Here is a 15,912-nt window from a genome sequence, read left to right on the forward strand (position 1 = left end):
AACAAAATGTGGATGCAATTGCCCAATTTTTAAGAAAGCAAGAACAAAAAGTTAAGTACACTTAGAATCTCATTCAATATTGTCCTCAGGGACCAAACCAGGAGATCCTCAATGTGAATGTAGTTTTCCATTTTTTCTAGTAATAATCCCTTGGACAGAGTCAAAACAAGATTTAATTTAGACCAAATTCTGGGTTAGAATGAGTAGAGTTAAAAACTAGACTCCAACATCAAATTAAACAAAAAGGAAGAACAAGCAGAAAACAGAATTACAAAATGTGTTACAGGTAAGGAAAAAGGCTAAGAGAGCTTTAAAAGACTTGTTCAAGGTCACTTCAGACTTGTTCCAAAGCTCATATGATCACCAAGCATATATTTATTTTTTACCTACTATGTGATAGTGCTGTGATCTGGGGAAAAGTATTGGCTAAGATGAAACACAATCCTGACCTTGGGGAGATTACATTCTGACAGGAGAAACAGATATAAAAAATAATGATTAGTCAAATAATTAATTAGCATTATGCCAGATGCAACGAAGGAAAAGCACATGGTGTCTTGAAGGAGTATACCAAGAGACCTGATCTGATCTGGGAGGTCAAAAAAGATTTCCCTGAGGAGGAGACATTTATGTAAGGACATGAAGTATGAAAAGGAAAATTTTATTTATATACACTTTTAGATAGGTGTTAAAATTTTGCCTACTTAGAAAGTATTTATAATATGTATATAACAGACCAAAAATAGGAGCCATAATATGTAAAGAACTTTCACAAATCAATGAAAAAAGAAAATGTTCTGTAGACAAATAAACAAAGGCTATGAAATAAAAAGCTCTCCATCAACAAGGAGATAGCAATGACATACCATTTATTATTCATTAAATTAGCAAACATAAAGAAATACGCCAATATTTCCATGAAAATGTGGGGGAATAGCCACTCTCTAACACTGATGAAAGGAGTAAATATAAAATGTGCAGCCACTTCGGAGACCTGTATACTCTGTGACCCAATAACTGTACTTAGTATTTATCTTAGGAAAACACTCACATAACATGCAGAAGGAAACATGCATGAGACTATTTATTGTAGCCTTATCTATGTTACAGAGAAAGAAAGAAAGAAGGAAGGAAAGAAAGAAAGAAAGAAAGGAAGGAAGGAAGGAAGGAAGGAAGAAAAGATAAAGAAAGAAAAAAAAGAAAGAAAGGGAGAGAGAGAGGAAGGAAGGGAGGAAGGAAGGAAGGGAGGAAGCGAGGGAGGAAGGAAGCTATTTAACAGTAAGAAGAGGGATAACATAAATGTTGGTATATTTGATCCTGTTCAAAATCACACAGCTTTTCCAATGAACGGTTTATGTCTCTATGTAACAAAATAATAAATGTCCAAGCATATTTCCAGTGATTTATAGTTGAGTCCAGCTGCAGAACAATGCATACAGAATGATATCATTTATGCTAAAGATTCCCACCCATACCATTTAGTTTTCCAGGGCCATATACATATAGAAAAGCATAAAGAATATCTAGAAGAATCAAAATAGACTCACTATAGTGCTTGCCTCTGAGGAAGGAGGCCAGATGGGAAGTAGGATGTGAATCAAGAAAAACTGGAGATTTACCTATGCAATTTTAATATAGTTTTTTTCCCAAGAATAATTCATTCATACATTACTTGTGTTAAGAAAAGCTAATAAAAAGAAAATGTTGCTTACTGAGTGACAGCATTAAGAAAATGGAGGCCTCCTCGTTCAGTATCACTTTACAGAAAAAGCAGAGTTTTCACTTGGGCGGGATATTATGGCTGAACCATCAGGCACCTGAGGTATAACTGAATTCCCGGGATGATGATGAATAATACCACTTTCCATTTGTTCAGCACTTTGCAGTTTTCAAAGTTCTTCCCCCATACATTATCTCCCCAGATTCTCACAGCAGCCTTATAAGGATGCAGTTCTATTCCCCAGATGATGCTCAAGACCACAGGGAAGACAACAGATTTCCAAGATTCCATAAACAGACACACACAGACACACAATGCCATTTCTTCAAGGATCACGAAGAGCCTTATTTTAGGGGTCCTTCTGTGTATATGGTCATCCCTCTGGTTGGGCAAATGTGGGATGGAAACCAGTAATTTGGAGAGTTTGTGTACAATAGTGTAACCTGAGAATCTATTTGATTTTTGCCTCTGAAACCAAAGAGCAGTATCATTTCTGAGAACTTGACTCTTACTGCCTGGAATTAGGCAATCTAATATTCCACTCTGAGTATACTAATGCGAGACCTTGAAGGAGGGATGTGCGGTGCCATTACTGGGCTGATCCTTGTGTCTTCTCTTCTCCATGATAAATGTATCATTACACAAATAGTAATCATTGATAGGCCATTTTAGTTAGGCAATAGAGTTGCTAGTCCTAATGGAGGTGGAGATGACTGGTAACATAAGCACACACTTAGAAGGTTCTGCTCATCCCTCACGTCTGATAAGAGGCAGCACAGCTTAGGGAAGAGCAGTAGACATGGTCATCAAGGACCACCAAAGTTGGGCATACTTGAATTATTATTTCGCCTCTGTTATTTTTTAGCCATGAGACTCTGGGTACATAAAATTACTTTTATAAGTTACAGTCTCCTCATCTGTCAAATGGGGTTAGCAGAGGAGTTCAAGCAGACTCTGAACCCATTCATCTGGGTTCACACCTCAGCTCTGCCACTATCTTCCTGTGATCTCCAACGAGCTACTTAATATATTTTTTGCCTCATTTTTCTCATCTTTAGGAGAGGTAATAATTGTACCCACCTCATAAGGTTGTTGTGAGAATTAAGCCAGTATGTATTTATATACACACCCACAAACACACAGACATACCTAATGTGTGTGTGGCACATAAATGATCATAGGTATTAGCAATTATTATGATTGCCCTAATATAGTATACAGCACATAGTAAGTCCTCAGCTAATGGTAGTGGGTGCTAATGGTGCTATTGATACTACAGACCCTCAGAAAGAGAATTCTTCAAATTCAGATAAACATGAGGCCGGATTCCTCCAGCCAGGTAGAGGTGCAAAGTGGTACTCAGTAGATTCCTGTTACCTGAATGACTAACAGATACAAATGTCCTCAGGAAGCCAAAATAAACGCCTATATGAAATGGAGAGTCACAAAGACACACTGGTGCCAGTTTTACGGACTTGCCATGTCACAATGAGGCAGAGTCTGCAGTGGCCTAGGGCAGGCCCCAGGGAGGGACTGGAAAGATGGGTGGCAGGTAGGAGTCCACCAGCCCATTTTCAAGCCTGGCTAGAATGCTCAGTAGAGATGGAGAGGATTCTAGGAAGATCCATCCCCGATGTTTCCCCCCATAAATAGGCCAAAAGCTTATTATTAGAAGTGGCTGGGTTGTGATGAAATTCAGTATATCTAATTTTAATGATCATTAATCCATTCAAAAAATACTGAGGACTTACTATGGCCCAGCACTATCCTTGGCATTGAGCATACACCTGGGAGCACAGCAGATATGATCCTGAGCTTCATGGGCTCACAGTCTACGGGGAAACACAAGAAAGAGGGCAGAGGGTTCTGGACCAGCACAGTGAACTGTGGAGGCATCAGGAAACCCAGGGAGCACAGAGAACTTCCAAGAAGGAGGAGGGCTTGGGTGAGTAGCTGGGAGAAGTTAGAGATGAGCATTCCAGGCAGAGCAAATGCTGTGAGAGAAGGCACTGGGGAAAGGTGCGTTTTTAAGAGAATTAAAGAAAAAAATCTGGCTGGAGCCAGAGGATCACTAGGAATGTGTGAAAGGATGAAGACTCCGAGGTCTAGGGCATTAAAACATTTTGCCCAAGTTCACACAAGAGGATGCTTGCCCACGACTGTCCGACCACAACACTGCTCTATTTCCTCTTACATGGTGCTGCTGGCATTATATTCCCACGATGGCAAAGGAGATACATGTCCTCAGAAAGCAATCATCAATGACACTGTATCCTCTTTCAGAGATCAGCCCAGATCCCCTTCTTTCAGGTGTAAAGTCTCATTCATCTCTAACCTTTCAGTCACTCACATCAAAACCCATCACACGTGAATTTCATAGTCATTCATCCCTTTCTGGGTTTCCTGCCTTTGAGGTATTTAACAGCCACCTGGGTAGCATTTGGAGAACGTATTCTTGCTACTCTGATTTGTTAAATGCACCATCAAGAGAAAGGCCTGACTGAAATTCTATCTACTTCTGTTCACTCTTTTGACTAAGATTCAAAATTGGGCTGCAAAACATATTTGTTGATCATGATCTTTAGAGAGAGAACTATTTCCCTGTTGCCAATCTGTGTGCAGGGTGGAAAATGCTGAGATATCACATGTTTTTTCTCTTCATGGTGCTAGGACAACGTTAACTATCCTATGAAAAGATGGATGTCATTAGTGATTGGTCCAATTTAAAGGCTTTTCATAGGTTCCTAATGGAAAGTGAGATAATACTGTGGAAACAGAATAGAACCCAGAGCGTGCTTGCTATTAACTGTAATGATAGTTCTTAATTAGTGAGCACCCCCTATGTTTCAAAGAGCTTTTATGTACACATCAACAACTATCATAACACCAATCCTGCCAAATCAGAATTATCAGCCCCATTTTATATATGAGAACAGTGAGGGGAAAAGAATGGAAGTAATTTGCCAAATAAAAGTGGCAGAGGTGTAATTTTCACTTTGGTATGAAAGGATGGTAGATGTTAGGTGTTTTATCTGACTGGCATTCATATACCCCATATATCACAGCCAAAGCGCATCAGTCCCACAGAGTTGGCTGGAACCATCGATAGGGGAGACACTCTTTCTGTTCCGTACTTAAACTGGGATGATGTAAGCCCACGATCATCAACAGCCATCTTAGGGGGAGCCTGCCTGAGAAAGGAGCCAACCTGATAACATCATTTGCACTGGGCCCCAGTCATGATGAGACTCACAGTTTTCTCTTTCCTCTCTTTTTTATGCGTAAGATACGCTTTGTTTATTTGGAGCCCCCCAAAAAATTTTGTCTGGAGTCCAAACTCACACTCCATCCATTTAACGCCATGTTTCTCCATGTGCTATGCACAAGGGGAGCTTAATGAAACATATTCTTTTATTCCTAATTTCTCTCACAGCAGTTCCAAAGATACCACCACTCTTACTCTTGCTGATCATAATTTGATAAAAATAAAAGCCCAGTTGTAGCCAAAATTCTAAATCTCCTCATACAAAGGCTAAAAAGATCTAATTTCAGAGATAAGGACCACTGTTCTGTTAAAATATAATAAAAACCATTTCTCCCTACCCCTTTTTTTCTACTGACGGAAATTTGTGTTGTGTGAGCAGGTATCAATTAATGGCTTTGGGAATCTAATATTAAATTCCTGGGTATAAATCTAATAACTCCCTGGACCTCACGGGGCTCAGTCTCTGCACAGCCAGTGCTTAAATGTACCATTAAAAAAAAAAAATATATATATATATATATATATATAGCTTGAAAAGTAACTCCAGATTTTACTTGAATATTAAATGGCATCCAGTTCATAATGCACAGTATGGTGGATGCTGTGATATGCCACCCAGATAGCCCTTCAGGAAGAAGGGACCTATCAACCCAAGCTGTGGGTCATGCCGCCAGCAGACAGCACCCACCTGGCAGCCCCTTCAGGGATGGCTTCAGATGAAGAGGGCCGCCTTGCCCAGAGTCCTCTCCCCCTTTCCTGGGACAACCCACACTCAAGGGCTGACTGATGCGGGGACAGCTCTGAAGGGTCATCCTGCCTTCAGAACTCCTGCAGGCTCAGCTGACGTCTTTCTCTGACTATGCTGCGGCTCATCTTCTTCCTCTGCCCGATCCTGCTTCCTCTCCCCAGGTGTTGACTCAAGCCCTTGCTGATAAATGTCCTGAGTACTCATCTCTGACTCAGGGTCAACTTCCTGGGAAACTCAACCTTTCACACACAGCGATATACCCATCCCCAAGATGTTTCCCTCCCCTCGAGCTCTCACACCCACAGCGGCTTCGGCTTCGTACCTCTCATTTCAAACCCCCAGCTCCCTCCATAGCCTCCACCCCCTTTTTCCTGTTTCCCCAGCTCCCCCTTCTGGCCCAGCTCTTTGATAAACTGGGCCTCTTTGACTATGATTGTGTTCCTATATTCCTTCCCACTCTGTCTTTCTCTACCCACACTCCAAATTCTGAAGCTAGGTTAGTGCAGAGGAGTCTTTGGCTGGATGAGAAAGATTTAGGAGAATACATTCAAAGTTGTTCTAATCACATAGGATCACAGCAGTGCTAAAGTTCTCTTAACATAGTGGTAAACTTAAGTATGGAAAGAGGCAGGGGCTGCAGTGACATTTAGAGATCATTACGATGAACTTGCCAGTGGAAAATTCTAAAGGTTAAGAGAAGTAAAGCCCATCTATGAGAAAATCACAGATTTGTACCCCTCCTTCCGAATATTTTGGCGCTTTACATTTTTACATTTATTTAAAAAGTAGTGATTGAAAAAAAAATACCATTGTCTACTTGGATACAAGGTAGTACATGGATGTAATAAAAATTGCAGAGGTGGTATGCAAATAACTAAATGAGAGGAAACCCTCTCTTGTGGGGCTGTTGTGGGGATCAGGTCAAATCATTACATGAGCATAACGCTGTGTGTGAGTGCCAGACATTTGCTTTGCTCTATGAAACATTGCATGATCTGTTAAAGGATGGTCCCGATTTAGAGAGATGGCAGTTCTTCTAAGAGGACTACCAGGCCAGATACCACCTCACCCCAGAGACATGGGATTCTTGAGGGGCAAGACCATTTGTTCTGAAAAATCCTAATTATCTGGAAAGAAGAGCCGAGGCCAGTTGGCAGGGTCCCCGCTGTCTTGTCGAGGTTCTCCTATGGCCCGAGGCTCACCATGAGCCGCGGATGTCCGGCACAGCCTGATGTGCTGACCTTGGGCAGCCCCACGCTGCGTTCCGCAGGACCAGCCCCCTGCGTCCAGCAGCTCGACCCTGGCTGGCTGTACAGCTACATCCCTTAAGGGTAAGCCCAGGTCAGTCACCCGCAACGGAACACAGTGAGTCACAGTTAGATTTGCATGTTAAGAAAAAGAAACAAAAGAAAAAGAAAAAAGGAAGTAAATATAATCCAACTCTGCTCTTACTCTCATAGAAGGTAATTACAGCCAAACAAGAAAATTAAATATCAAAGTGCCAGACTATATTATAATTAAACAAACACAAAGCAGGTTTCAGGAACATTAAGAATGCCATCGAAAAGATTCAAACAAAGCCTGCTAACGAGAAAGGCAGACACCTTGTCATTACTCCAGAACTCAGTACTTCCCCGTGCCATCTAAGATGGCAGGCGGCAAAGGAACATGTGGACTCCTACAGGGGAGAAGTTTATTTCTTTACTTTGGGGGTGAGACAATCAGGCTCAACAGCCAAGGCAGAAGCTACGGGCTCAATTAAAACAGGGTTCAAATGCCACTCAGCATAAGCACACTCTGTGCCTCCTTTTTTTTCTTTTTTTTTTTTTTTCGGTACTCGGGCCTCTCACCGCCATGGCCTCTCCCGTCACGGAGCACATGCTCCGGACGCGCAGGCCCAGCGGCCATGGCTCACGGGCCCAGCCGCTCCACGGCACGTGGGATCCTCCCGGACCGGGGCACAAACCCGCGTCCTCCGCATCGGCAGGCGGACTCTCAACCACTGCGCCACCAGGGAAGCCCTGTGTCTCCATTTCTTATCCGTAAAATAACAGGCGGTTATGAGAAATGTGGGAAGCCATCCACCACGGAGCTTCATCTGTAACAAGTACTCTGCACATGTTAGCTGTGTGCTACCACAATAATTAGTACGGACCATAGACCTGATGCATTACAGGGAGCCAGGAGATGTTGAACAAGATGAAATTAAGGTTAATGACCTTCTAGCTAGTTATGATTCCCAAGATATAATTCAGCATTCATCGGGTATGCTCTATGATAGGGCGAACGTTTGGTCTTGAGTCTCTCAGCTTTGATAGTCTATGCAAGACTTTTAGTTCTGAGAGGTTAAGAACCATATTTGTTTTTTTCTCCATAGAGTGACTTACATATAGCATGTGCTTCAAAAGAGTTGTTGACTGACTCCATCATTAAAAGAGCATTAAACAGCATATCATGTATGTTTTCCCAAACTTGCAATAGAGGGTTTTCTCTTGGCCTCATAGAAAGTCTAAGCACATACTCCCAGTCCTCAGCCACTACCTCATTTGAAAACATTTTCTAGATAATTTTTGGAAAAAATATAAATTAGTGGTAGCAGAGAGGAGAGCTAGAGGTGCTATTAATGTTACAGCCAAATTATGAGTTTATGTTTCTTCAGTGTGAAGGGAAGTTCTAAAGGAAATTTCCAGTTTACTGAGTGATTTCATTTCCATGCTTCCATTTGATTTTGATGAACATTCTCAAAGAGTTTAAGCCAATGATCTTCAAATTGTGGGGCACGTTCTTAGAATGAGAGGTAATATTGTGATATAGGTGATACACTATATCACATATATAGGTGATACACTAAACTAATGACATCGAACCACATTATCAAAAATTACTCCCTTTTACATTATTTTTCAGTATTTCTTATTACACCCAGGAGAAAGTCTCAGTTTGGTGCTAGCACATCTTTAACACCTCCATAATTTCTAAATAACCTTCAAGAAAGAAAGGGAAGGAGAGAAGAAGGGAGAGAAGGCAATGGAAGGATGGGGGGAACATATGATTGTCACCTTCAAAGCAGTGAGTAGTATTTAGGAAGATATTAATAATACTTTCTTCTTCATTGTAGTTACCTTCAGAGTTATCTACTCAAAGAAGGATATCTGGTACATACTGAGTAAATAATAATACTGGAGGTATCAGTATAATGCAAAAATCGAGGAAGTGGTTTTAGGTGAGTAAAGTTCATATTTGCATCAAGTCATAAAGCTGTAAGTATGAAAGCTGGGGCCAGGGGGTCCTCTCAAATCTAAATCTTATGCTCTTCCCCATTTGCAGCAACATGGATGCAACTAGAGATTATCACACTAAGTGAAGTAAGTCAGAAAGAGAAAGACACATACCATATGATATCACTTATAAGTGGAATCTAAAATATCACACAAGTAAACCTATCTATGAAACAGAAACAGACTCACAGACATAGAGAACAGACTTGTGGTTGCCAAGGGGGAGGGGGTTTGGGGAGGAATAGAGTGGGAGACTGGGGTTAGCAGATGTAAGCTATTATGCACAGAATGGATAAACAACAAGGTCCTACTGTACAGCACAGGGAAATATATTCAGTATCCTATGATAAACCATGATGGAAAAGAATATTAAAAAAGGATGTGTATATATATATATATATGTATATATATATATGTATAAATGAATCACTTTATTGTACAGCAGAAATTAACACAACATTGTAAACCAACTCTACTTCAACTAAAATTTTTTTTTTAAATCTTGTGCTCTTTCCACCTCAAGAATGCCTTCTAAATTATTAAGTCATTTCAAGGACAAGTGTGAAGAGAGGTTAAGAGTTCTCCTCTCTAGTTAGAAAGATCTGAAATTGGATCCAGTTTCAAAGCCAGTAGCTATGCTTCACTGGACAGGTTACTTAACATCTCTAACCTTCGGTCTCTATTTTTTAGTAAAGGAGGTAGTAATAGCACCTAACTCACAGGGTTGTTATGGTGTCTGAAAGAGAAAAATCAATATCAAGCATTTGGCACAGTCCACACACATAGGAACTCCATAAATTTCTACTAAAAAATACTGATTACATAGCTGGAGGCATCACACTTCCTTCTTCATACTATATTACAAACTGTGTTACAAAGCTACAGTCATTAAAACAGTATGGTGCAGGCATAAAAACAGACACATATACCAATGGAACAGAATCAAGAACCCAGAAATAAATCCATGCATATACAGTCAACAAATCTTTGACAAGGGCACCAAGAACACACAATGAGGAAAGGATAGTCTCTTCAATAAGTGGTTTTAGGGAAACTGGATATCCACATGCAAAGGAATGAAACTGGATTCCTATCTTCATATTCAAAAAACTTAACTCAAAATGGATTAAAAACTTAAATGTAAGAACTGAAATGGTAAAAATCCTAAAAGAAAACATAGGGAAAAATCAGCTTGACATTGGTCTTGGCAGTGATTTTTTTAGATATGATACCCAAAGCACAGGAAACAAAAACAAAAATAAACGAGTGGGATCACATCAAACTGAAAAGCATCTGCACAGCATAGGAAATAACTAACCAAACGAAAAAGCAACCTAAGGAATGGGAGAAAATATTTGCAAACCATAAATATGATAAGGCATTAACATTCAAAATATATAAGGAATTCCTACAACTCAACAGCAAAAAAACAAACAACCCAATTAAAAAATGGGCAAAGGACCTGAACACACATTTTCCAAAGAAGACATGCAAACGGCCAACAGGTACATGAAAGGGTGCTCTACATCACTAATCACCAGGGAAATGCAGATCAAAACCACAATGACATGTCACCTCACATGTGTTAGGATGGATATTACCAAAAAAGACAAGAGATAACAGGTTGGGTAGGATGCAGGGAAAAGAAAACCTTTGTACAGTATGGATGGGAATGTAAATTGGTGCAGCCATTATGGAAAACAGTATGGAGGCTCCTCAAGAAATTAAACATAGAGCTACCATATGATCCAGCAGTCTCTCTTCTGGATGTATATCCAAAGAAAATGAAATTTCTATCTCGAAGAGATATCTACACTCCAGTGTTCACTGTTCCATTATTATGGAACCAACCAAAGTATCCATCAACATATGAAGAAAATGTGATATATTCAAATACATATATATATATTTCACTTCTATCTATAAAAGACATATAATGAAATATTATTTATCTATATCAGAGAAGGAAATCCTGCCATTTGCATGAACCTGGAGGACATTATGCTAAGTAAAATGAGCGAGACACAAATAGGTAAATGCTGTGTGATTTCACTTACATATGGAATCAGAAAAAGTTGAACTCATAAAACCAGAGAGTAGAACGGTGGTTTCCAGAGGCTCGGACGTGGGCAAAATGGGGAGATGCTGGTCAAAGGGTACAAACTTCCAGTTATAAGATGAATGAGTTCTGGGGATCTAACGTACAGCATGGTGACTATAGTTAATACTATATTGTATACTTGAAATTCACTAAGAAAAGCTAACTGTGTGAGGTAATGGATGTGTTCATTAACTTGATTGTAGTAATCATTTCACAATACATACGTATATTAAATCATCATGTATGACACTTTAAAAAATCACGTGTACAACCTAAATACATACAATTTTTATTTGTCATTCATACCTCAATAAACTGGAAAAAATACTGACTGAAAGGCTTAACATCAGAACTTTGCCAAATGCTTGAACATTCTAGCATTATAATGGGTGGTTATTTTTACCACCATGAACCGGTCTACCTTAGGACATACTGTTAATTTCCTTTCTAGGACAAACTCTAACCATGGTTAAGGAATTTTAAGGCTTTTTCCTGAGACTGACTAGTTGAGATATAGGAAACTTGAAAACACATTTTGGTCAGGCAAAGATAATGTCATAAACAGACTCTGGGGAAGAAAGGGAGGTGAGAAATTGACCTTAATTGAATCTCAACAAAGGATGCTCTATTTAGAAGTAAAAGATACTATTTTGCAGGATGTAGATTAGCATCCAACAAATTTTAGGAATGCTTAAGAAGCACTCACTCTGGGCTGCACTCTCCACTAGGTGCTGCGGATACAGCAATAAATAAGAGAGACCCGGGCCCTGCCTTCACAGTGCTGCAATGAAATGTTCTCAGACTCTAGCCCTGAGGTCACACAATCTCCCTAGCACTATTCGGGAAAAAGCATAGCCAGAAAGGAGCAACCGAATAGGCATTAGGTAACTGAAGTTCAGATCCAGCACTGATTGCCTTCAAATCATGTGATGCTTTGGACAAGGCGTTTTTCCTCTCTGGGTGTCCACATCGATACAACAATGTCATTAGGTGTTTAATCTGAGTATTACAAATATTAAGCATTTACCTAATGCTTAGTTATTATACAATTATTGTCATAGCTATATTTCACCATACCGTTCTTTACCTTTACATTCTTTATATTACTTCATGTTTTTATTTTAATCATTTATTTTTCAAAAGAAAGCCTCTATCACTATCATAATTAAAAACTGGTATCTTATGACATAAACAGAAGTCATCTGTAAAAAACAAACATTTTACTAAACTTTAGTAAAATTGTATTGACAGCTCTCCATTAAACTGTTGTAGAGGAGAAAGACAGGAAGCCAAGACGTGCTTCTTGGGATTGCAAGGAGGAGAGCTGTCACTACATACAGGCAGGAGTCCTACTAGGGTAACTAATGGCCTCTTCCATCCCTTTGCTCATGCTGCTCCAGGAGAGCTAGACTGACTTATCTGCCTAATGAATGTGGGAAGGATAAAGCAAAATCTTGGTTCAGATCCACTTCTTTCTCTTGGGAGCTAATAAGTCTCATGCTAAGTTGTTTTCCCAAATTAACACTTCAATGGCTGCCATGTACTTGCTACTCCTCGATTTTATGATCAATTTCGTTCAGAATGCCACTGGGTAAAAGGTGGGCTATTTTATCAGCACCAAAAGAGAATTGAATGTGAAAGTCATCAGGGAAAGTGGATAGGAAACTATATAATGGATGAGTAAAGCCAACAACTCCTTAGCTCTCTGATAAATCTGTACTTCCCTGAAAGTAAGAGATCCAGATGTTTAGCATCTCCTAGTGTGACGGTCACAGCACCATCTACAAAATATCTGTCTAAAGAATTAAACCCAGAACTAATCAAGTCTCTGGTTCTGTCAGCCTATGGAAATACAGGAAATAGAAGAACCTACTAAATGATACATAAAAATGCAATCAGCAATCCAGAATGTTGGAAATTCTTCAAAACAAACAAAAAAATAAAAACGCTCCTTTTTCCAATAAATAAATGGCAGGAGAAGGGGATGAGGTGAGAACATAAAAACCAGCCGAGGGGAAAGATGGGAGTAGGCGTCGTTTTCATTATTCCTCACGCAAAGTACAACCACAAATTGTAGTTTGTAGTTTGGAAATTATATGGAAAACAGACATAAGAAGACTCTGAAAGGGAGAAAGGAAAAGGCAGGCTGCTAGGGAGCTCGCAACTGAAGAAACAACATGGCGGTGAGTTCCTTGGGTTTGCTTTTTGCCTATTTTATCCCAGACACAGAGATGAAGAAACCAGCACCCTGAAAACACCACGGGGTGCAGACCAAAACGTCCCTACTCTGTTTAGACAAAGGGCCAGGAAAAGAGCAGAGTCTCTCTCGTCTGATGATACTCCAAATCTCTGCTTTAACTGGCTTCCTCTGATACCACCCTAGGAGGGGTGGGGGAGGAGAATGCTGCCTCATTATTGCCAGATGGGAGGAGAAGTCCAAGTTCCCCACTGGGCCTCCAATGACACCTAAGAAGCAGAGGGTTACTTGTTAGTGTTGGTGGGAGCGGGAAATCCAGCCTCCGCCTAGGTCTCTGATGATCCTCCCTGGCTTGGAGCAGTACAAGTGTCTGGTTACTGCTCTCTCCACTGACAACAGGGGAGTGCGGCACAGGTGCATCTCTACTAAGCTTCTTCTGATCCACTTCAGCAGGGATGGAAATCCAGGCTCCTTAGGTGGTTTTCTGGACCCTGCAGGGGGTGATGGGGCTTTGTTACTGCCCAGCAGGCAGGAAAGTCCTGGCTACCTACACAGCCTTCTCCCGTCACCCTGGTTGGGAGTGAGGAGTAGGTGGTTAGCGTTCCTCATTACAGCCTGGAGAATTTGGAAGTCTAGCCTTCCCACGTGACCTTTGCTGGCTCGGGGGAAAGTGGGGTCCACAGCTGTTTTCAGTGGTGTTTGGTATAGAATAGCTAGCGTCTAAAAGTTTTCTGTCTTGCTGATTGAACAGAGACTCAAGGATTTGTGGAACTAAAACAAAAGATCTAACGCTCATGTCATTGGAGTCCCAGAAGGAGAGAAGAAGAGGATAGAGCTGAAAAAGTGCTCCAGAGAATTATGGCTGAAAATTTCTAAAATTTAGCAAGAGACATAAACTTGGGTGATCAGTGTATGAACATACTATTCTCTTTTGTTTGTGCTTGCAAAATTCCATAATAGTTTTAAAGAGAGAAAGAATTTGACAGTGAATACCTTTTCCAGTCTATGATTTAATGTTATTTAATGCTATGACTTTGGGCAATGTAAAGTCACATAATGAAATATTGTATTAGATATCCAGTTATAATACTAATATTATAAATATCTGTAATTTTATCTAAATACACATATGGAGTTATTCCTTGTTGAAAATAGTCTACTAGATTGTATCATTTTTCTTTATAAAATGTTTGATTTTATGCTTATAGTAAATGTTATATGGATCCATAGATCAACTCTAAAGAATCATAACTTGAACTTTTTATTCTTTACTTTCTGAACCAATACTAATGAGACTTCCTAGTGAACCTGATCTGTTTAATATTTTGTGCCTATTTATTCTAACAGTCCAAGTTTCTTATTTTCCTCCAGTTTCCATTCTATTTGTTTATTAAAGATTCAACTTGGCAGTAAGGGTAAAAAAATCACAAAACACTGAACATTCTGTATAATAACTCTACAGTGCTCTGCTTAGTATAAAACCATATAATTAATGTTTTTGTTTAATAACATAGATTCCAATTTTCTGGAGCATTGTGACTTCATGAAGCAGGTTTTTTAAAGCATCTAAAATGTATCTCACTTGGTATGCTTCACCCTTGCTGTTTGATTCTTTAAAATTTTTTTTCATCTTTTATTTTTTTAGTACACTAAAACAAAGACTTTAACTCAAAGTATGTGATTTCATTAAAGATGATATGTTGGCATTACCTTACCGAAATCTGCTATTGTCCTGAAGCTATTTTACTGTACCTTTCCAGGCTGTCAGTTTCACTTAAACCTGATAATTATACTTATAAAATAAGACTTCTTTTCTTACCTGAAAGTGACTTCTAACACGGAGCACATTGCCCTTTAAACCTACAATTGTTAAATTTGTCTGTTTAAGCTTCAGGAAACTAGAGAACCACTGGCTAAAAAGCTGGAAGTAAAATGTCACATTGTGTAGAGAGATCTCAGTAAGAAAACATTTTTCTGGTGCTTAAATATTTATTTTTCATGTGCTCTTTGCTAAATAAATGTTTAAATCATTGACCAGCAGATGCTTTTCAAAAATGTCATCTCTATTATATAGCATCAGAATCTATAAACTCTATCAACATATATTAATCCTGGTTTTTCTCTAACCTTTTTACGGATGATTTAGAAATGAACTATCACCTCAACTCATACAGAGCTAAGTAAGCTGAAGTTGGTAAAAGGGGATATTTAAGAGGGAATGGTAAGGAGGGAAATTAGTCTAAGGCATGACTTTCTGGAAACCACTAAAATGAGCATACAACACTGACATGACTCTGCATCTAAGCATTTATTATGTGCCAGGAGCTGTGTTAGGCACTAGGAATATAATAGCAAATAAGACAAGTAGGGTCTTTGTTTTTGTAAAGCTTACATTGTAGTGGAGGAAAGAGTCAATAAACAAAGAAAGAAAAAGAATTTTTAGATGGTAACTAGTTGCATGAATCAAATATAAGGGAAGTGATAGAAAGAGAAGGGAGATGTATGTAGCTACTTTAGGTGAGATGATCAAGAAAGGTCACTCCCATAACTTGGTACCTGAGCTAAAGCCTGAATGAGGAGAAAGACCTCATCAAGGGAAGACA

The 15,912-nt window shown here is 39.5% G+C and overlaps 1 protein-coding gene across 1 annotated transcript in view; it reads right to left on the reverse strand.

The window, feature by feature from the left end:
• Positions 1-15,912, reverse strand: part of SYNPR (synaptoporin) — a gene marked incomplete at both ends in the record, with an annotated part of 288,034 nt that overhangs the window by 191,140 nt on the left and 80,982 nt on the right. The gene's annotated exons all lie outside the window — the stretch shown is intronic.

The sequence above is a fragment of the Leucopleurus acutus genome, assembly GCF_964270905.1.
Source record: "Leucopleurus acutus genome assembly, chromosome: 10".
NCBI classification, from domain to species: domain Eukaryota; kingdom Metazoa; phylum Chordata; class Mammalia; order Artiodactyla; family Delphinidae; genus Leucopleurus; species Leucopleurus acutus.